This window comes from Anas platyrhynchos, chromosome 3 (assembly GCF_047663525.1).
Source record: "Anas platyrhynchos isolate ZD024472 breed Pekin duck chromosome 3, IASCAAS_PekinDuck_T2T, whole genome shotgun sequence".
Classification (NCBI taxonomy): domain Eukaryota; kingdom Metazoa; phylum Chordata; class Aves; order Anseriformes; family Anatidae; genus Anas; species Anas platyrhynchos.
The window spans coordinates 88,578,299-88,602,122 of NC_092589.1; the positions used below are offsets into that span (position 1 = coordinate 88,578,299).

Sequence of the window (23,824 nt, forward strand, 5' to 3'; positions counted from 1 at the left end):
TGCCTTCTTGAAGCAATTCCCCCCAACATTTGACATTGCTGGCTGAAACATAATCTGCACTTTTCCTCTTTTTTCTTTAGAGGAAATTTTAATTTTCTTTTTTTCAGTTTCATGCTGAAGTTTTCCAAGCAGCCACGTCCCTGATTTCTATCCCTGTGAAACATCCATTGTTGTTCTGTGTAAATCCTCCTTGCTGCTCTGACAGGTCAGGAAAAGAGAGTACAGAGTAATCACCAATCTACAAGTTGCTTACACCCACAGCCAGTCATGGTTAATATCCTCTAGTCTTGGGCCAAGGGCGCAAGTGCCCAGGCACTAGAACAGGGTCAAGCTTTATCCCCAGGAAGAAGTCCTTGCTATGAAGCTCATTTATCAGCAGCTGGCCCTTCCTGCAGTAACCCTCTCTGTGATGTCTGCATTGTGGCCCAAGCGAAACACATGGAGATTAAAGTCTCTGGTGCTCTCTGCCTCTCAAGGTGATGGTTTTCTTTCCAAGTGATGTCTTTAGGCACCATCCTTTCATAATCAAAGCCAGCTCTTCCCTTTGTTCTGCTCTGCTGACACCTCCAATGTGACTAATCCAAAAACTAATCCAGAAACCCTCCCAGTGGGGCGTGGGGGTGGGAAGCACCGGCCTCCCTCTCAGAGACATCAGAGGGCTTCTGCAAATTATAAGCTTGTTAACACTTGGTCATTGCCTGCTGGATGCTGGCCCGGCTTCCTTGACATCTGCAAACAGGAGTGGTTTGGGTTTTGTTGCTTTCTTGTGAGTATGTTGCTGTGTTATAACATGAGGGATCAAGAGAGGAGTCACCAGGGCAGCAAGGTAAGGGGCCAGGAGGTCTGCAAGAAGCCATGGGAGAGTATTCATCAAGGGATGGCAGGAAAGCCCTTCTTGTCTCCATCCTCAGCAATAAAATGGGAACTATAGGTAGCTGACTGCCAGATACCTTTTAGCTCAATCTACTGGGCTGGTGAGATATCTTGGGGCTTGACAGAAGAACAAAGTAAAAATACTCATTCCTAAATGACTGGGAAGGTAGCAAATACCTCAGATACCATGGAAATGCAACTGGCAATGATACCCAGCTGTGGTGGTGGCTCCTAACGTGGTTATAAGCAATCCAATTGATTCTACTTTATCAGAATCTCTGCTTCAAGGAAATAATATATTTAATGCCAGGGTTGTGAAATATGTGCTCTACGGACTCAGCTATTCACAAAGTCTGAGCTTTATTCAGATAGGACACTGAAATATTGGTAAGATTTTTCACTCAAGTTTCTTTCATTCTTCAGATTTACTCAACCAATAATTTAACTCAGCAAAGTGATCTGACTGTAAGCCTGCATTTTTTAAGAGTAGCTGGGACAATAAATCACGAGTAAGAGTCCCTGCTCCCTGATTTAGAGAAGAGAACAAACAAGACCTGTCTCAGGAAAAAAAGCACACAAGCATAATACTGTAACGATGTGGTACTTCGACTGCAGTAGAGGAATGAGCCTGGAGGAAATATACACATTGCCAATCAAATACGATTTGATTACATATGCACAGAAATTGTTGTGGTTTGCAAACGTTCTTGTCTCCTTCTTTCTGTACTACAGCAAATATTTTTCCAGGCTTGTTTAGATGCATTTTTTATAATGTTATTTCATTCCTGGACCTAGAGGAAAAAATGAACAAGGAGCAAATTTCCAGCACTGTTGCAGCTGAGAATTTCACCTTGACAGTGAAAAGCTGTTAGATCCAAGCTTGGACAGATACTGACAAGAGGTCTAGCAGCTGCTCAGCCACAGTATTTGTAAACTTTCTTTTCTTCAACCCAAGAAAGAAACTGACAGGATCTGTCCTAATGTGTTTTAAACAATAAACAAATATGATGATACTGGAACATTACCATTTTCCCATTGCTAATTTGTTGTAATAATTCAAGGTAAATGATTATATTCCTTAGAAAATGTTATTAACATCGGTAACAGCAGCCAAGATAACAGTCTAGGCATGTTTTAAATACTAGAAAACCAAAAGTCCCAGTGAGAAACCTCAAAATGCCCTGGCATTTTCAGGGACGGAGGCGGTGGTGGTGACTGAGTGGGTCAGTGCAGCCTGGCACACTGCCTGGCCCCGGGGTCACCAGACATCCCACCAGCACTCAAATTGTCCTCCTGGCATTCCCCCCCAGCCTCTGGAGCAGAAGCTCATGTTTGATTGCGTTCAAAGGCAGATTGTCTTCGCTTGGACCCAGTCCCTGCAGCAGCGGAATATCCTAATTATTTTTGCAGACTCAGAGCAGCACTGTTTTGCCATCTCGGCAGGCCTGATTTCAGGCTGTCTGAGGGGTAGTGCATAGGTTAAATAAGGCTACTGTGGATGCTGTTTGCCTTTCTTATCCAGGAGAAACACAAAACATTCATGGTCTCATCCTCCCTGAAAGCTCAGCAACCCTTTCACTGGTGGCAAATTCCTCAACACCAGTCTCATCAGGATCAAACAGAAAGAAAAACAGAAGGAAATAAAAATAATGACCAAAATCTGCCAAATGCTGTGTCTGGTGCAGTTCCTCTCTAAATCCCCATGGGAATAGATGGGAAATCAAGAGAACATAATGCCAGTTTTTGAACTGTTGCTCCATCCTCCCTAACTGTAAAATGCTACAGATAGGGTCCCTGTCTGGAAATATTTATAAAAAACAAAAAGCAGAAAAAAAAAAATTACAGGATTTGCTTCTTTTTTTTTTTTTTTGCTTGAAGTGCACCTAAATACTGATTTAAAAAAGAAAAAAAAAAAAATATATATATATATATATATATACGCATCCAAGCTGTGAAATCAGGCGCCTACTTCTTCCAACCCAGACGGACATCTTCTTTGCCTGCACACACACAGCCCTCACCATGGAAAACAATCCCTCCTGATTAAAAATGCAGGCTAAGCAGATGTGCTTCATCTTCTGCACAGCCCTTCCCTGGGCCAATATTCCAGAGGATGAAGCTTGGAGGGACACAGGCCAGCACCAGCCCCTGGCACGTGGTTGTGGAACAGCCAGCTCCAGCCCCGTGGGCTCTGAAGGCAGCAGCAGGCTTAGACCCAGCCTCAGGGGGCTTCACCAAGCTCAGCTATCATTTTGAGTTGCACCCTGAGTGGCAAAGACAAGGAGAGCCCAGAACTCACATCTGCCAGCCCTGCTTGAAGGCAGACCTGTCACTCGGAGGACTGAGAATGGCCTGGGCTGTGGGTTCCATTGACTGGAACCAGCCTAGCATTGATTTCTTATTGATGGCATGGACTGCAGATGGCAGTGGGTCCCAAGCAAGGCAGTGTACCCATACGCATCAGACATGAACTTGATATGCTTTAAGACTAAGTCCAGAAAGGGTCTTGGATGCTCTGCGTCTCACCAGGTCTAGGTACTAGACATCACTACACAATGTGTGATGCAAGCTAGGTACCTCAGCACAGGAGCATCAAAAACAAACAGAAAAAAAAAACAAATCAGCACTGAGTGGGAAAACACCAAATCTCACCAGTGCTTCCAGGACAGGGCCTTCTGTTCCTTTTCCATCTCCTCTGGTACTATGCCTTGATTTTTGCCATTCTTATCCATCCACACAGGAATCATAACCCAGATCTCTGAAGATAGGAGCCTAAATATTTCTTTCTTAAGAAGGAACAAGGGGTTACTCATTTGTTCCTTTTACCTCTGCTCCTCATCTCTACTCCTCTGCAGATATGGGAGAAAGGAAAACCATTTACCTCCCCTACTCCCCCTCCCACTGCACTGTCCTCTTGATGAAGGTGGGATTCTCATAAAAGGGCCTTAGATGTTGTCTTTTCATCATTAGTTTCAGGTGTGTGAAATATCCACAACTCTGAAGGCCTCCAGGCTGCAGCAGTGAGGGCAGTGGGATGTTGAGAGAACAATACCCTAGCACAGACTGTTATATTTGCTGTCTCAGCTTGCCCGAAGCTGTCAGTTGCATTATGTAGCATTTTGGGTCACAGCAGAGCTGGCTCCAGTCGGGCAGTACTGGCTGGTGGTATCCAGCAATGGGAAGAGCCAGGCTTTCTGCTCGTTTCCTGACAGGTGTGCGCTGGCCTTTCCTGTTTGGTTTTGTAATTGGGGTGTCTGGTTAGCATCCCAGCTCCCAGACAAAGATTAGCAAGCACTATAGCAAAGGTTGCTTTTTTTCCACTTACTGGATTGCTGAAGGATTGTGCCCATTTCTTTTGGACATGAATTTTGCAACCATCTCTTGAGCCTGCATCAGCTGGAGATTAGGTGACTGAGCTGTGCTGACACAGGGCTGTAGTTAAGATCTGTTTGGAGACTGCATCTAATAAGCTCAGCCCCCCACTTCTGAAAAGGCATTTCCCTCCACTAACACACCAAATGTAGGCTCTCTGTGGATTTGCACTGCCAACAGGCTGTCTGTCAGGCCCAGTTTTTAAAACCAGTCTCAGAAAGTCAGACCTTCCCTAAGAGACGTCCTCCTTTCCCCAAGGCAGCCCACCAGGCTGTCTTAGCAATGTGCTGCTGCTGAGCCTCACTGTCCTAAGAGCAGAGGCAGAGCTAGAAATTCTTTATTAGGGCTCAATGTCTTGGAAATTATTTTCACCCGGAGCCACATGCAGTCATTTGTCTCTGAGAGAGAATCATGTTCCCCTCCTGTGAGGAGGTGGGTGGGCGACAGAGGGACATAAGCCCTGCGGATGGCAGAGGGTTGAACTCATTTCCTTCCTTCTGGTCTTGCTGTGTTTTGCGGCTAAGCTCAAGGAAATGCAAAATGATCGTCTTTCTATACTTCAAAATCTGCCAAAGGTGCCAGAGCATTGGAAGGGCTATGTTTTATGAGCATCTACATAAATGAAAAGTCATGCATGAAAGAAAAGGAGGAGTAGATTCTCAAGACTTTTGAAAAGAAAGGTTTCTTCTCTGGCTGCTATTGCAGTTAGAAAGAAAAAAAAAAAAAAAAAATACATTTCAATGATGCTTAATGCCCAGGTAAGAATTTGCAGCTCTCATTTGTGCCAGCAGAATTTGTGGAATTAAACATTCCAGAGATATTTTTACCCAGGAATGAGATATTTTTACCCAGGAACGTTAAAACCTATCCCCAGTTTGAACTGTCATCCCTTCATTGGTTTCAAGAGGGGCACAGAATGGGAATCTCAAGGAATAAGAACTCTATCTGTTAGGGAATATGAGTGGTAAGGATTGGTTATTTAATTTTGATGTTGCTTTAGCTATGAGACTGAAGAAGCACAATGGCTAATGTAAAACTTTTAAGAACTGGTTAGAAAAATACGTCAGGTATGTCAAGTGGTCATGGAAGAAATAGAAATAATAATCAGCTACTAGGAGCCCTCTTTTCTATTCTTTCTGGGATGCTCCGTGATTCTTTGGTCAAGCATATAGTACGCTTTTTAATTATGATTGTGGCAAATCTAGACATAATTGATAAAACAGGACTGTAATATTAGAGCTGTTTGTGTAGCAACTGGCTAGAATAAGGCAGGGAATATATGTGTGTAGAAGAAATATGTGATATGCTGGGTGGTCTTTGCTCATCCTCCAAAAGTACCTTATGTTACTAATTTGTTGACTATCTCTATTAACTATCATATTTACTTGAAACAGTTCTAAAAGCATAAAGCATTATGTCAATGGAAAAAGCTACTAGAGTTCTGCTGGAATCTTTCCATTTATGTCTCATCTGTAAAAATTACATCAGACTGAGGAAAAGGAAAATGAGTCAAACAGAAAGGCATGCACAACAGGTGAAGAGCAAACAGGACAACTTACTTCGGATCCTTTTTAACAGTTGCAGGACACACTGACTGCCCTGAAGTTCCTCCTCACTCATCCTGGGCTACAGTGGGGAATGACACTGCTGAAGGATCCTTGTGGAAAAAGCCCTTCCTTTTAATTCCATGGGGTTCCTATCAAACTGCCTTCATTACTTATACCTCCACCAGCATGGCAACAAATGAGACAATCATAATTCAGGTAGGCTCACTGAATATCTCCAAGCTATCTGAACTATGCTGCAGCTCACTTATTACCCCAGTTTTCTCTAAACCTAAAACGCAACTGATAGAGTCTCCATGTTACACGTGTGTCTTTGTCTCTGAGACACTTTCAGTAGTCAGCATCTCCCATGGCCCCAAAAGTAGCTGTCCCACAGAAAGTGCATTGAAATTCGTTCATCCAGTAATAGTATTGAGATAAAGAGATGGGATAAAGTGGCATCCTGAGAAGATTCACTTTGGGTTGCATATCAAAAGAAGAAAAGTGGTCACAACAGACAGCGTTATTTAACTGTTTAGAAAAAAATGAGCACCCAAGACGCATTTTAAAAGGTAGTGAAACACACAGTTCAGTTAGTGATAACCTCTTCTTGGGAAGTGTCTCTTCTGGGTGTTTTTTTGCAGCCCAACAACACATTAGTGTTCCAGTCTGCAAGCATGAAAGATAATTTTAGGCTATATGTTAGGAGAAGGTTTCTAATAAGCAGAACAACGTGGATGCAGAGGAATTTTCCAACAGAGACTAAAGGAGGGCAAATAAAGCAGACTCCCAGACTGTTCTTGGAGGGCGCTAATCAACAACCAGATGGGATCATCTGATGCATCTGCCTGGGTTAATTCAGGCCTCAGGTCATGATCTGGAAATCCTCCTCTGCAGCTGTGTCACCAGCATTTTCTTGGCCTCAGCAGGATCTCAGTGAGCCTTCACACTGACACAAAGCTCCATGTGCCCCTCCCCAGCCAGACATGCACCAGGCTGTCACCTCCTCCTCCCTCCAACCAAGAGCAGCCGAATCTGCAGGTTCAGCAGGGCTAGAAACCTGCCTAGAAGTCTCCTTTGTGACTTCAACTGCCCCGGAAGCCACCAGGTGAGAAGGTTTAATTGTTCTTATTATTTCTTCCTTGGAAATGGACTAACACTTGTCATCCTCATGGGTTCTCCAAGCTGATTAGCTTGGAGGAAAAAAAAGCTATGTATAGCTGAGAAGCAAGCGCTGGGAAAGAGAAGCATCCAGGAGGCTTTTCAAGTTGGTGATTAAGCAACTGAGCAGCAGATGTTGGTGACAGTGTGGTAACCATTTGGTCCTTTTCTTAAGAAAAGGGAGGGGGGGGGGGGGGAGGGGGAGAGAGAAAAAAACAAACAAACAAACAAAAACAACAAAAAACAGCCAGACAATGGAAAAATAACTTTATTGTCTATAGTTTCCAAAACCTTTAAATATGAATAGGATAAACTGAGCTCAGTTGCTGTACATAGAAGAAGGGAAGGAAAACGCAGGATTATTTCAGGTGTCTACTGCATAATGCAAGGATTCTGTTGTCTTTACCACAGGTGGCATAAACTGAGGAAGTCAAAAGCTATGGCTGAGAGAACATAGTGAAAATAAGGGCAATGGTCAAAGCACTGGTTACCCATAATAATTTGTTTGGAGTACTTCATATTTCCAGAGTAGCAAGATGAATTGTTGGTGTTTTTTCGTTGTTGTTTTGTTTTTTGTTAGTTTGTTTGGGGGGGGGGAGTGAAAAAGGCAAACAAAGATATGATTTCCAATTATGTTTTAAAGTGAGTTGAAAATCTACCTAATGGAACTGAACAGAAAGAAGAGAAGGAGAGAATATAAACCTCTGGTGGTGCGCCAAAATATTACTCATTTCTTGAGTCTACCCTGAAAGTTTAGTTTTATTTTTAAGAACACATTCCTTTAAGGAAAAAAATAATTTCCTAGCAGAGGTAATTTCTAGATGGTTATAGAGATTAGGAAGCAGAAGCCTCAACGCTGAAGGCAATAAAAATTAGGCAGAGGAAAAGGAGAAGGAAATCTGCACAGGAGTCCTCAGGGCAACCCCAAGAGGAAGCTGCTACAAGGTGGGACGAGATACGGAAAAGCCTGGCAGAGAACATCTGTTGAGTAGGCAAAGATCTGGGTGGGAAAATGTCTATAAGGAAAGAATCATAGAATATCCTGAGTTGGAAGGGACCCGCAAGAATCATCGAGTCCAACTCCTGGCTCTTCACAGGACCACCCAATAATCAGACCATATGTCTGAGAACATTGTGTAAATGCCTCTTGAACTCTGCCAGGCTCAGTGCTGTGACCGCTGCCCTAGGGAGCCTGTCCCAGTGCCCAACCACCCTCTGGGTGCAAAACTTTTCCCTAAGCCCCAGCCTGACCAACCCCTGTCCAAGCTCCATGCTGTTCCCTCGGGTCCTGTCGCTGTCCCCAGAGAGCAGAGCTCAGCGCCTGCCCCTCCGCTCCCCTCATGAGGGAGCTGCAGGCCGCCATGAGGCCTCCCCTCAGCCTGCTCTGCTCTGGGCTGAACAAACCAAGGGACCTCAGCTGCTACTCAGGTCTTGCTCTCCAAACCGTTCACAATCTTTGTAGCCCTCCTTTGGACACTTTCTAATAGTTTTGTATCCTTCTTATAATAACAAGTAGCATGACCCGTTCTAATTTTTCAAGCACACAAATTTTATTTTATAGTTATATTCTAAAAGTATTTAGTCAAATATAAAAAAATCTTATCTGTAGCTGAACACACATACACGCACAAAACACTCCAATTCTGTGATGGGAATTACTGGAAAAAGATAGATGGAAAGCTTTGTTTTTATAAAAAGTTCATTGGGAAATAGTAAGATCTATGTCCCATGAACATTTCTAAAATAATTTCAAGTGTCTTTAAAAATTTTATAGCAGAAATAACTGCAATTGCTTGCAATTTTCTTTGCAATAATAAAAAAGTTATCTTCCTTTTAAAGCATATTCACGTTTTTCTGAATAAAATTATTTCAAAAAATAGTTGATTCTTGTTTAAGCCACGTCACAGACTACCACTACCATAATTTCAGGATAAAATTTCTAATTTAAGTGTAGTATCTGAATGTAAGATGAAGAAGGGTTAAAAACCAAAGAAATCAACTACTAGAAGAAGAAAATCAATTGAACTGCTACCATAGTACCCAACTGGTTTCAGGAAGTGTTTGGCTTTTACAAAGAAATCGACATAACTAATGTCATGAAGCACCATAAAGTATTAAAGAACTCACTCAATCATGCTTAACTGATGTGAAACAACTCCAAGCTACTTACTCCTTATTGACTGCTCATAGAATTGAGGCTCAGAAGCACCAATAGCCATGAACTTTCCATCAGAGGGCTTGTAGGTTTCATAAAACTGTGTACCACTGTGTATGTAGTAGGTTCTCACCTCAGGGTCTGTTCCAATCTCCTAAATTTTGTTATTTCCACAGAAAATAAATTAGGTATTCTGTTCCTTCTACCTTACTTACATCCATGTTTTCTAGAGGTTAGTCCAGGTTAGATAGCAGTAGCAGCTTCATTATGGTGACATGCAGAGGTTGACTGCTCTCCTGCAGTTTAGGCTACTTAACTTGATCTGTATGAGATTTTCATGGGGATAGGTGGTAGGCCAAAATAGTGTCACCCACCCTCTGGCTCACAATGCAGACTTTGTGAACTTTCAGTTTTGAAAATATTTCAAGGTATGTCTACCAACACTTAATCAATTAAGGGCAATGAGGGAGACAAAAAAGTCACCCCTTTTGGTTCCTTAACAGACTTCCAGGCCAGTGTTTTCTCCTGGCAGCCTCAGGTTGCATTGGAACATGACCAATTCAGTGAAGAACACATCGTTGACCCTGCAAGCTGAAAACACTAATTTTTATTTTATTTTACTAAAAGACCAAGTTTTTTATTGTTCTGGAATTTTAAATGTCAGCACTTTGCCCAGGAGACAAGGAAAAGCTATGATTCATGAGCTAGATGTCAGGTCTTACTGCCCCAGAACAGAACTAAGCCTGTGAACAGAGCTCATCAGTCCAAGCATGCACTATGCCAGTGACACATCTAGAAGCCTCCAAAGTTCCTGAGTGCTCCTAAACTCCTTTGATATGCTTGGGATTTAAGGCTGCTCAGCACCTCTGGGTGAATCTCTAAGTACCATGACAATTTGATCTACTGTCATCTGGAGAACACATCATTCTTCACATTGAATGGCAAAGGCAGGAGGTCTGATACTTGGCTCCCTGGGACCACTAAATGTGTTAAACAAGTTTTATTGCCAGGCATTCTTTAAAAATTTGAGAAAAAAAAATAATACGCGCAGTCATTCAATATCTTCTGAGGTAAAGACGCTTTTTCAAGGTGAGGGTTGAGACTTCAGATGAGTTCAGAAAGGAAGAAAGAAATGCCATAACACCAGTCTACAAACTCAGTTTTTCAGTTCTATGTAATGACTCAATAGATATAGAAACTCTTGAAATGAAGTACTTGTCATTCATTTCAAGACTTGCAGCTAAGTTTTTTCTAATGTGTTTGAATTTCTTTTGCTGTCTGCTTTCTCAATAATTAGCCTTTTCCTGGTCTGTTTTTCAGTCTATAGACAGCTGAAGGGCGGGACTGTTTTACAAGACAGTATACACAGTGCCAAGCACAGTTTCAGCACATATTAAGTATGTTCATATTGCAGGAATTGGTGAGAAAATCTTCTTTGCCCAAAGAAATACAGTTTGGAGCTCTAATTCTTTAGCTTAATCCATAGGGTTTTTTCCTGAAATGAGATCCATATGATTCCTAACATGAATGGAAACATTTTGTTGTTCAGGGACTGGCAACTAACTTGGGCTACAAACTAATTTAACACTACCTCATTCGCACTCTTGGGAAAGCAGATCATGGTATTATGTGGTGTTGATACAACAAAGGAATTGAAACCTATGTCTAACATACAGTTCATCAGTAGTCTAACTGGAGTTGCCTATTGAAAAAAATGCTTTAATGTGTTAGTATTAAAGATATTATTCATTGTTTTATGAGTTTGGGGCCATGAAAATGGAATGTCATGAACTGATAAACACATAGTAGGTCAAAAACAGCTGTTTCTCCTTGGGAGTTTTTTTGTTTGTTTTTTATTTGTTTGTTTGTTTTTCAGAAGCTTTTTCTTCTGAAGCAACTATCTTAATATTGCTTCTCATTAGAATCCAAAGCTGTGTTTGAATTTTAATGCCACATTCTCCAGTCTTCTTATGACTTTGATACACTCTTGCATTTGATTTCTTTGAGGTTTTTAAGCAATAGACACTACCATAACTGGACTGCCCTACACTATACAGTGACAAAAACTTCAAATATTATTTTTTCCAATATTAACAAAAGAGTTTGGAGAAATGCAAGTGTCCCACCCACCTCCCATCAAGTCTCTGAAACATCAAAGATTAAATAATTCTTGAATTTAATTTTATTAAATGAAGTCAGGAAGATCATTTGAGGAAAACTATCACAATTCAATGAATCCGGAATATGTTAATCAAATTTGAATGTCAACTTACTGAAATGCTCAAGCTTCTGGTAGGTGAGTTAGACTTAGCTTTTTTTTCTGCAATTCCAGCAATGTTTTATGGTATTTTCCCTAACTTTAGAGTGAATTACAATTTTTGCAGAATGAAATCATTGCCATAAATGGATGATGACACTGCAAAGGTATGTAATACACTTTTCGTGAAACATTCTCAGAATAGAAATCTTTCAAGAATATTTTGGTTTGAAAGTTCACATTCAGCATCAAAATTGAAAGGAAGAGAAAGAGAAAAACAGGAAATTCTAATAAATTTCTGCAGGAATCTTCTGGAATTACACCAAGATGATCAATATTCCTTCTTTTATCCCAATACACAATAACAAACCTTGGGCCAAATTAGCAACTTGAGCCATCTTGAACCCTCAAAACTGGGATCTCAGAAGACCCTTGTGCTTCTGCCTCAGTTTAGCAGGTAAAACATGTCTTCTGAGTATTTACATCAGGAAACTTGCATCTACTTCTTGTTTGTTTTCCTGTTGTTTCAAAATTTGACCCTTGCAAACAGATGTCCAGAATCACACAGAATCACAGAATCTCTAGGTTGGAAGAGACCTCCAGCTTTTATCAGACCTTCTATTACGTCCCTGGGTTTGTGATAAAACATGAAATGATTGTAGGTAGCACCAAATGTTTAACAAAAAATAGTATCTGCCAGTTCCAGACATTTGTACATATCATATACTAGATACAGAGAAGTACGTACAGTGCTCTGAAGTACAGCCAGATGAACATACATCTTTCTTCATCTACACAAGAATGTGTGCTACCCTTCACTCAGACACAAATATTTCCCAATACAGTTGGCTGACAACGATTTTCCCAGCACTTAAAATGCCTTGCATCTTAAGCCTTTGCAATGAGGTCAGTCTCTCAGAGGCGCAAAACTGTTGGCTTTATTACAGTACTCAGCAGCATCTGTGCCTGAGATGAAGTTGCTCTCTAGAGCTAACTCTGAATCAAACTGATTTAGCATCTCTCCCCACGGCTGCAAAAAATAAAGCATTAAGCCGTGGGAGAAATTGTACAGCATTGATATTTCCAAAATTCAGGAAAGAAACTCAGAAAGTTTAATGAAGTTCAAGTTTGATTCAAATTTTCCAAAGTTGCTAGGTCTGGAATCCTCTCTATATAATCTCACCACCCTCATCATTCTTCTGGACCTCCTCAGTTTCTGAATTACCTTCTGCATGGCAAGGCAGTGCCAGAATACAGTGGTCAGCCATTCTATTTATAAACACAGTATTTTGCTGAACATAAAATGAAGACAGATTTTTTATTATTATTATTATTTTAAATTTCTTTCATTTCTCATTTTCTTGTGTGATTTTTTCACTCACCAGTTCTGTACACAGAGGTGAGTCGGTGTGCAAGAGGAAGATGAGCTAATTAGGAGAGTGCCACATCTATTTAATTTTTCTTTTAACAGGCACAACAATTACATCTGCAGAACTCTTACATTCAATTACATTAAAAACCTATGATTTTCCACAAAGAAAATTGAATGCAATGATTAAACTTCTCTTATGGCTAACATTTCTTTTTAAGCCATTTTAATGATATTTCCAGAATAGCTAATTACATGGGGGAGTAATAAAAACAAAGAAAGGCTGGTTTTTTTGTGTGTGTGTTTGTTTTTCGTTTTTGTTTGTTTGTTTGTTTGTTTGTTTTATGGGTTTTTTTTGGTTGTTTGTTGTTTTTTATTTTTTTTTTCATATTTTTAACCAAGTAGCAATCTGTCACCCTCAAATTTTCAATTATTCTAAAGTTTCTATCTGACTCAAGTCATCATCGTTCTTCCTCTGAACCTTAAAACACATTATGACACTAAGGGTCCTACTCAAAGCAATCTTAATGATCTTTATTTGTCTTTAATGTACAAATCATGCAAAGTAGCATAACCCTAATTTTAATACACAGTTATAGTAAGTTAATGCCTGTTAATATTTGGTAGCATTAAAGAGATGCAAAGAGATACACCTGGTCCCATGTTCTCATCTACACCTGGACTCTAACAGACACATGCTATGAATTGAGATTCATGTTCCTGCTGCTTTGCTGTTGTTTCACTGTTTTCTTATGCTCCTTCATCTCTCTGCACCTTTTTGTGCCCTCCTTGTTTCATGTGAGCCTTCTGTAGTAGGAACTTTTTGCTCCATGTTTGTATAATGCCTGGCACAGATGAGCTGTGGCCACTGAGAAGGACACTGCAGTTGTCCCATTTAGCAGTAGTGGTACAGTGTACACCAAGTCCTGACTTACCTGAGCATGCTGAATTGACAGCTGCTTCTCCACTAAACCATTTAAAATTGGATATTGTGTGTGTATGCGTGAAGTTTCACGTACCCCAAGGAAAACACAACATGAAGCAGTTTAATGATCTAACCAGAACATTTTCAGTTGACAAGTTTTCAGTTACATTACACTCAGCTGAAGCTGCACACCATATCCCATTAGTTTAGCACCTGAGAGGCTGTCTAGAGGGTTGATGTGAAGCAGAATCTAGTTTCAGAAAATCTGTTTAGAAAATCAGTGCATCAGTTACAATCAGTTACAGGAGATTTTTCAAAATGGGAATTTGCTGCTCATGGCAGCTGGGGACTAAACTGCTTTTTGAACTTCCAAAAATCTTTGTTTGCAAAACCTTTTAGCAAGTGTATCTGTATTGCTTTACCTGATAAACTTTTATAAAAGCAATAAATTCTTTCTATAATTATATTTAAATAAAATCCCATTAAAAAGATCTTTGGGTATGGGACTGCAAGTTCTTTCATTTATAAAGGGATTTAATTTATCTACTTTTGTATCAGGAGTCTACCCAGGGCTTACTGAAATGCTTGTAGATCATCTGGAAGCTTGAAAGGAAACTTGATACATTCCTGTGGCTTTGGGACTCTGCAATAGGAACTCTGTTTGGGAACCATCAGTGAAAACGAATTGTGACTGAATGTGAGTTTTCTCTAAACTAGTGGCATTTCCCAAGAAAACTAAAAAAGTGGGATTTTCGATCACAAATTATATATGAACCTCTTCCATATGAGTATCTGCCTCCCTCATAAAACATGATAGTATATAGGCTTTATATACTCTGCTGGAAGTAATAAAAGAAAAAATAATGTAACAGCACAGTCATTTGATCTTTCTACCTCCTTTATTTTCTGCACTTAATTTTACGTATGGAAAGACTTGCACAAAAACTGACCACTCTAATAAAAACAGATAAAGTCCAATACAGCTTGCTGAAGAGTAGGACTAGAGTTACACTCTTGTTTTTTGGCACAAGGAAAAAGATGATTTAAAAAAAAAAAAAAAAGTGTAATCTGGTTCTCAGACCTGCCAGGCTCTCTAGGCATTACCCAAGTTACATCCATACTGTATCTGCAGATTTTTTTTCATTTTGACTATTGGTAATGTTTTTTCCAGTTTGAACCTACCAGTAAGCTCTTACAATCACAATTAGCTCACCAGACGGCAGTGAGTGCATTTTGAAAGGAACAGATTATTTACAGCTCGCTGGGACTCTGGGATTTTCAGAAAGCAAGAATGGAAATTCATCTCCATTTCTGATTCTAAAGTATTCCTCATAAGTGCTTGAAGATGGCCTAACTAGTCAAAGTATGTGCAGTTGGCAGCTGAGCATTGCATCCTCACATTGGGAAGGTGCCTCAGCCAAAAGCCATCGGTGGCCCCCAGGGAAAATTCCACACCTGGCTCTAAGCACAGCATGGCATGCACCAGTTTTTGGTAATTTTTAAAATCACTGTTTTTGCCAAGGAGTAAATAAATAAATAAATAAATAAATAAGAAACTAATAATGCAGAACTTTTTTTTTTTTTTTTAAATGGATGCAATCGATTGTTTCCCAGATGGTAAAGCTAAAATGGCTCAAGGGCAGCAGTTCTAGTACTTGCTCTGGCCCAGCACCATGTCTTCTTTCATGGGCATCTGCACCCCAGAAGAATGGAAATACAGACAGCATCTGATGAGTCTGCATACCTCATCAACACTCATTTGGAGATGCTGAGTTGAACCCCTGCCAGGATATATGACCTACATCATTGGGGATTTCACATCACCCGCACAGATCTGGGAGGATTTCAAATGTAAAGTGTTTATACACGCAGCTGCAAGCTGTAGAACACAAAATAACAAACTGCTGTGCTTTCATTCAAGACATACAGATGTGGGTATGCAAAACTGGTAACTCTCCCTACACTTACCACTGTTTCCACGTAATCCTGCAGGTAAGGCTGGGTTGTATTTCTGCTCAACAAACACGTGGAGTACCAGGTATAGTCTCTGTCATTCTCACAGTCACTTAAAGCAGTGACTAGCAGCATGCGGTGTTTCTGAACATCCCAAATAGACCTCCTTCTGTAACTGTTAATGGGTTATTTGAAGAGGTGGAGCAGAGCCAAAAAAATTTCAAGAGCTGAAAGTTTAAAGATGTGGAGACATCCATATATCCTTGCTCTTTCTCTCTCCGAGATGCCTGTGTGGAGGTAACAAGTCTTCTTACCAAGAACTACAGAAATCCCCTATTTATTATCCATGTCATCAACTTCCATCTTGCAGCTATGTCAGCTTCCCAAAGAACAGTGGGTGTTTCTGTTCCAAATAATCAGGCCAATAGTTGTCAGCTATCACTGGTAACAGTCACAGCCTGCAGCGAGTGTCTCTTACCTAGATTATAGATTAAGTAGACACCTGTTGGGGAGGTGTTATGGTTGGATGCTCTTCAGTAGACTGTCGCAGTTGGCCCCATCAAAGTTTAATCTTCAGCACAACCTCTTGGGGTGTTGTGCGCTCTCCTAGTCCTGCACTCCCAATGCCCTTGTAGAGCCAGGTATAGCAGTCAAAACATGACAAAGCTATAAGTACAGCAAGTATAGGAGGTATTGGGACGATACCAGCTTAATCTATAGATAGATTGTAAAGGTACTGGGTGTAGAGCTGTACTTCTGCCTAACAGCACGCCTTCAGCAAACAATTTACTCAGTGATAAATAGTTCATTTGTTCAACATCTGTTTGGACAAACAAAAATGAGCTCTGCTTTCATAGAAACACATAACTAGAAATCAAAAGTGTCCTGGTTATCTCGGTTATCACAATCTTGCTTTCTCTGTGCATTATTATGTGCCTGCTGCACATTCAGTATCATTTTTCTGGTTTTGTAACCTCTGATTATATCCTTGGGGAAGAAAATGGTGGAGAAGCAGGAAAGCTCAGCAGAAATATGATATGAAAGACAAAGCTTGGCACGGAGTTGTAGCTACTAATGAAAACACTCCCTGGGTAGCTTGCTCGTACTCTGTAAAGCTAAATCTGCATGAGGTAGTCCAACAGCACAGCTGTAAGCAGCACAGTCACAAAGACATCATTTAAACCTTTTAATGATAATGAGCTTTGGAACATATAAAACCTATTATATGATTTGGCTTCACCATAGGAGCAACCTGAGAAAATGGTACCTCCTCTATGCTTAGATCTGCAGTTAGGGTGCCTGCTCACATCTACCAGGTGTAGGCGCACACTGAAAAACTCAGAAGTTCAGATCGTTGTATCTGATGCCCTTTCTCATAGGAAGTCTGATCCTATACTTTCCAATGAGGCATTTTCCAAAAACAAACATATCATCCTGCAAATTCTGTGAGTACTTTTGTAAAGCAGAAGTCTGTTGTCACAGTGGTCCTGCTATGATTTTTAGGACCAGCATTGACTTATGGAGGGAATCAGAGGCTCAATTCTCATTTACACCACATAACCTCACTGTAACTCCCATGATTTCCAAGCAGTTTTTCAGCCATGTTGCCTCCCACAGCAGCCTGTCCCACGGTCTGTCCTGTTTGGGATGTTCTCCCTGACATTTACACTGAAACTTATTTGCTGCAGTTGACTTGTCTGCTTCTAATCTTACCTCTCATGACAACAGCACAAACATCATTCCCCTCAACTCTTCAAGAGTTCTTGACATAGTTAGACATAGCTGATCAAGAAACATCTTATCCCACAGCCCTGCCTCCAAGGGCTCCAAGCAACCCTAATTCATTTAACCTCCCCATGTTCCAGACAGTCCTTGTTGTCTGCCCTGGGAGCTCACCAGCCAGACCACTGATTTCCTCTTACAGACCTAAACAAAACGAGGCCATGGCGTTCCCAGTAGCTAAGAAGTGGAAGGGTGTCATGCTTCTCCCAAGATGTACTCTTGTTTATACATCAGAGTCTGTTGTTTGCCTTTTTCCACTGCAGCTTGACTTTGTTGACTCTTGCTGGGCTTGTTTATGCTCATATGTCCTGTTCCTTGACATCCTTCACGGAGTGATCCACATTGCACGTAGACTGCACGTGATGCAGAGCAAGACATTCACGTTCAGGCCAATTAAATGCATCTTGAATACATGGAATATGTTTTCCAACCTGTAAAACAGGTCATGCCACGTCAGCTTGAAGAGGCGGCTTTGCTGCCAGCAGCACGGAGTCAGTACTGACCTACACATTGATCTAGCCCCTCTTCTTGTCACCCCGCACTGCTTGGGGAGCACAAGGTGGCATTTGGCTTTGTTTGCAGTTCACACAACTTGTTTTCCACTGCCTCTGGGGAAAAGGGCCACCACAAACCTCCTGCAAGCCAGACCTGTCCCACCAGCTGTCAGAAGGCTGCTAATCTAGAGGTCTTTGTGTCTTTTTGAGTTTGAGAGAGTATATACACGTACACTTTATCTTGTGAAAGTCATTTTACTTCCTCATGCTTCCAGTTCTCCCATGCTGTTATTTCTATCTCCTATACATGATCATCTTGCTCATGTGATAGAGGAGCAATTTGCAACCCCACTCATCCTTTCCTCCATCTAGATTGTTATTGCAACCAGTTCTGCCCCATCTTTACACTGAGTAAAGGGACTCAGTGTTTTACACCCATTGTAAAACCCTCACTTTCCTAAAAGCCTTACTCTTTCAAGGATGTAGGAAACGGTACCCACCTGAGAACTGGGACTAACTGCAGCTGGGCACTGTGAGATCTCAGCCACCAGTAGTTTGCCATATTGCTCTTAATAAGATAAACCTGCCCCATGTCAATGCCTGAATAAAGTATCAAGCAGTTTAAACTTTATTTGCATTCACACCACGAGGGAGGTAGACATTAGCAGATTGCAATGCCCTGTGTAGAAAAGTAGAAAGCAGGTGGAGGGAAGTGATTTGCACCAGGCAAGGTGAGCAGTTCAGGAAGATAAGGAAAATATCAAGCTGATCATTTACATCCATGTAGTTCTTGACTTCCGATCTTCAACAAATATATACTAAAAATGAATCCAGAGAAGATAAACAAATATATACTCAAAATGAATACAGAGAATATAATGTATGTTTTTTTTTTAAGGCTGAATCACATCACTCAGTGTTGCTAGGAAATTTACACCTCACTGATGCTGCCAAATGCAAAAAAGAAAGCTGAAAGAATTTGGGTGACAGACAAAAGATGAAGCAGGGATGGCACAGCATTATCATAGTCCTACTTATTGCAAGGGTAGAGGAATAAAGTCATTATAAGTGGGGAAAAAAAAAAGAATGAAAAAAATAGACATCAGGAAACAGATGGATAGGTAACATTAGGCTTTGTTTTCTTTATATTGCACCGTTAATGGTCTCATACTTCTTCAGTGAGAAGTACTATTTTGAGACCATGCACTGTGCTTCCTCATGAAGAATTCACACCATTTTTTTGGTTTTCTTCTCCTTGATTTTATAATAAAAATCTTTTAGACTGTGGTTGGTCTGTGTATTGGAAACATGGTGGATGGGGCAGGGGAAGGAATTCCAAAACCGTAACATCCCATGTTAAATGGAGCAAGCAGAATATGGAACAGTGGCAAGCTTATGCCTTACAAGTGTCTTAATATTATTTAATGTTAAAGATAAAAAATGTCATATTTTTATTATTCTGAGTGGAGGTAAAATGCAATTAGAACCAAGTAGGGATAAACAACAGCCCTAAGCTGTCTGTGAACATCTAACCTGATGATCATGCACAGGAACAAGACATTAATTTTAACATTCAGCAAACTCATTCGTCTCTAAATTATCCCTGTGGTGATGATGTGTAGGTCATTCCTGAAATCAAACTTCAGATTATAAAGGAAAAATCATATGGCACCTTACTGATGCATGTTCTTGCACTGAACTTAGAATGCTATGTACAGAGATTGCTGGATAATTACTTGCCCACTGAGCTAGAATTGGCTGCTATCTTTTTCCTCCATATGAAACCACAGAGCTTTCTCAGTACATTATTTCCACATGTGCATATATTACTATCCCTGCCCCTTGATCCAGCAATTTAAAACACATTTATCATATGTTAAAAAAAATGAAAAATAAAGAATAAAGAAATGTCTATCTGCTTACTTAAAATGTCATTCAGCACAGTCCATCAATGTGAGCCAGGAGTGTGGCCAGAGAAGGGTAGGGGGCTGTTGTGAGTCAGATCAAGGGACTCTTCTTCTTATATCATTTCATTCTTCTTTATTAAGAATACGATTTCTCTTTCCTCTCTCCAGCCATATTAAAATACTTTCTTGCCTAAATAGCAGTGCCTAAAGTCTCGTTTCAAGACATGAACACCATGCTAGTGTCAGAGAAATATGTGCTACCACAGCAAAGGGAGCAGGATACCAAGGTCTGAATGCCAGCATCACCAAGTTTCATTCCCCTGCAGGCGACAGCAGACATTTTAAAGGTGCCCATGGGTTGGAAAAAAAAACAAGAAGTCAACACTGCTGATCCACTTACTCATGCATCTGCCTGACACCTTCAGGACTGCTTGGTATGTTCACCACAATGTTTACACTTAAACTCAGGTTTCCCAATGTTCAGTCCAATGTACTCTGGTTGCTTCTACATTTTATTTTGCAGCTTTCACCAAAGCCACCTTTTTAGGAATTCATTTGTAGTCTATATGCCTCTTCTTTCCAGTTTGCCTTATTTAGAGGTAATATCAATACTGAAACCAAAAATGTTAAATCTAATGCTTTGATTCACACCCAAAATGTATATTAAATGTCATTTCATGCTACACTTACACAATCTCGTCTATTATTTATATTTAATACAAAAATATTTTGAAATGAAACAATTATTGATAGAACCAAAATTCAGATTTCCATACAACTGGCTTGGAATGGAGACCACACCAGCAGATGCCTCCAATCAGGCTACAAAATCAGCTTGCAGGTATCTGCCACCCTGCAAATTTTAAACCATCTGGAACTGTAACAGCGTATGAATTTCTTCTAATAATCAAATGCATTGTAATAAACTCAGCGGGTTCCCCTTTTCTTACATGCTCTCACGAATAGTGAATCAGTTTTATTGCATTCTCAATGGCCATAATAAAAGTGTCGGCCCAGAAGATACACTTCTAGGTGTATTAATCTTTTCATATATCAGCTGGGAGATTATGGCAGACAATAGTGCATAAAACTACGTAAAATATGTAACATAAAACTACAAAGCAATGCTTGTAGTTAGCTTGAAAGGAATCAGCTGTATGGATTTCATCAAAGACTTAAATTGGAGGCAAATGAAGAAAATAAAAAGAGATTCCAAATGCAACAAACAGTACATAAAATACAAGGCAAAAACTAAAATGTAAATTGCTAGTAGGAATATAAACACAAAGCAAGTTTTGTATCTAAATAAGCCTGTTCTGCTCTGCAACTGTTTACTCAACTGCTTGCTATGGCCTTAATGGAAGTAGAGCCAGCAATAGGTTTCTGAACCCACATAAATAATTGTGTCAGGGACATGGAGAAACCATGCCCATGCCCCAGGCAGGATTTACAACAGCTCCTTTGTGAATCCCCACATCGTCTCACATACGTCTTTGATATTCTCCTGGTTCACTATGTGTTTCTAGGTCATTTGTACCTAGCTGCTTTATCAGGCTTTGAATTCTCTCAGTTGTTCAGCTACAACTGTTAGATTTCATATTTTTGGTCCCTGTTATATTGTTTTTGAGCCTACAAGCTATTTTCAAAAACTTAAGTCTTCAAGATACTTTGAATCTTTTTTGTCAACATCCACACTAAATGCTCCCTGTTGCCATTTAAATCTCCTTACTACTTTTACTATTACAGTGGGAATGAAGCACGACTTCTTTCCAGCAGCTTTCCCCATATTTGAAAACTTTTCCTATTAAACACCACTGTCTCTGCTGGAGGTTAAACCACTGCTTTCTTTAACCCTTTCATCTACAAGGTCCCTGACCAGTCTGCCTTTCTCATGAGCATCCCCTTGTTACCAGAGCACTGCGCCCAGGCAGGGGCAGCCACTCTGGCTGCAGAAAGCATGGCTTTACAGACAACACTCCTGTTGACACCACTCAGCATGTTTGCTTCTTGTGCAATAGCTTGACAAATGCTGTCAAACACAATAGCTTGGCCTATTTTCAGTAGATGATCCCTTTGCATCCTGGCTTTTCTTCTGTTGAATGTCTACCTCCTTAGTCATTCCCCTGTCTGGATCTGTGCAGCTGAATTCCATCTTTCCTGAGGACAGATCTCTATTCTTATCTTTGTTTTTAGGTAGGATTTCTGCCTTTTGTCTAGGTCAGCTTGAATGCTACCTTCTGGAGTGCTAGTAGTCTCTCCTAGGCTATTGATGCTTATGAATATAAAAAGGCTGCTTTCTAGATTTTCAAGCAGGACTCTGTGAAACTTGACTTAATATAACTTTCCCTCTGGGGTTTCAAAAGCCCTCCCAGGCCTTCATAATACTTCCTCCACTGTCACTTTTTTTAAAGCTTTCAAAGCCCAGAAGAGCATGATAAGCAAGTTCCAGTTTCATCTGGATGTCTATGCATCAGAAGGGTGTAGGGTTTGCTTTGTAGTGAATAACAGCAGAAACACATCCAGCCCCATTAGTGAAACCTGTAGAGGATGCTTCCAAAGAAAGGTATGAAAGTCTAGATGCATAATAGTCTACCATGTACCAAATTTATTCCTCATCTCTTACAGTTCAAGCTAGCTTACACTCTGATGCATGAGGTATTAACTTCTCCTTATCTGAGCCTTTCTTCCCTTTACAGGTACATCTCATCTCTCTCACTAACTCGAGCCTGATGACTAAGACACTTTCACTAAGATGCTGATCTCCTCGGGCTACAAGTAGCAGAAGTATTAAATAAGTAAATAAATAAAGCTTTTGGGAGCATGATCCAAACAGGAGATGATGTAGATACTCTGACTAACCCTTCTAGAAAGACTATCTCCTTCCGTCATTTACTTAGATGGTACAGGAAGATTTGTCTCCTCATTTAGCCTGCCAAGCACACAGTCCTGTCCCCACTCACAACTGTGTTTCCTGGAATGGTAGCAGAATGCTAGTGATGAGGAGTAAACTCACAATGAAAAGAATCAAAGGGAAAACAAGAAAAGGATCATTTGCAGAGCAAGCAAAGCCTGCAAACAGCATCCATCATTTTATAGCATTAGAAAACGTACATTACCTACATTCAACAGTCACTGTCTGCTGCAATTCTCCTTGCCATTAAAGATTACCACCCCTCAGTCCTGTAATGGAGGGGAAAGGAGGCAGAAAAGGAACAAGCACAAATGGCAGACATTTGGCACTGAAATTCTAGAAAAATATTGTAAATACAAATGTTCTCTTTAGTCTGAGGGAAAATATTTTTAGAAAACAGAAAAACCATGAAAGCATCTTCCACTGTGGGAAGAAACATCAGCATAAGTTATGAGTTAAGGATAAGAACACACAACTAAAACACATGGCAATAAGATTAAGCAGAGTATTTTTATTACTTTATTATCTTCTCATATTGGGCAAAACACATAAACCCACAAACCTGCAGCTCTTAAAGCAGTTACACATATGGGAGGAAAAAGCAAGGAACAAGACTGAACACTCCATATCTTTTATCATCTGCTGCCATCTGGAAATATGTGTATTTTCTGCAAGGTCTGGGAACTGTACAGAGTTCTCTAGGTGAAAAAAGCAAATGATAAAACTTAATTTTTCTCCAAAGTTAATACAATAATATTAATTCAGTGGATTCTTGATCTTTACAACCAAGGTATTTCAGATTCTACCAAAATAATTTGCCATCCCTATTCTCTTCCCCATCCCTTTTGATATAGGGAGTGACTGAGTGGCTTCGTTTCTGGCAGATGTCAACTCACCACAGCAGGAAAGCAGGAATACAGCTTAATAAGAACATATGAAAGCATGTAAAGCATGGCACTTGCTTGAAAAGTTAGAAAGCAGCAGGAGGCAATCAAAGGCATGAGTCATCATACTAATAGGGTTTGATCAACAAGGTGGAGATAAGTCATGCATTTACTCTCGGATGGGAGTAAGAGATGCTGAGCACCATGTATGTGATGCAGTGAAAGGAGATGAATGGG

General features: G+C 40.4%; 3 long non-coding RNA genes across 5 annotated transcripts in view; 1 reads left to right on the forward strand and 2 right to left on the reverse strand.

The window, feature by feature from the left end:
- The window catches only part of LOC106016697 (uncharacterized), a 28,416-nt gene extending 24,375 nt beyond the window's left edge, over positions 1–4,041 (reverse strand). Inside the window, exon 1 of one of the 2 annotated variants that reach the window (XR_011808508.1) lies at positions 3,526–4,041. This is a non-coding gene — a long non-coding RNA (uncharacterized lncRNA). The remainder of the gene's footprint in view (positions 1–3,525) is intronic. The other variant, XR_011808509.1, reaches the window with a different exon arrangement.
- LOC119716414 (uncharacterized) lies at positions 468–21,542 on the forward strand. 2 transcript variants are annotated; one of them, XR_005264360.2, is made up of 4 exons: positions 468–826; positions 5,824–6,008; positions 6,716–6,897; positions 20,119–21,542. It is a non-coding gene; the product is annotated as an uncharacterized lncRNA (long non-coding RNA). The 2 variants fall into 2 exon arrangements; XR_005264359.2 differs by having other exon boundaries at positions 473–826; positions 6,719–6,897.
- LOC110352499 (uncharacterized) lies at positions 14,537–20,125 on the reverse strand. Its single transcript, XR_011808510.1, has 2 exons — positions 18,386–20,125; positions 14,537–17,822 (listed from the first exon to the last, which is right to left on the reverse strand). It is a non-coding gene; the product is annotated as an uncharacterized lncRNA (long non-coding RNA).
- Positions 21,543–23,824: the final 2,282 nt, after the last annotated feature.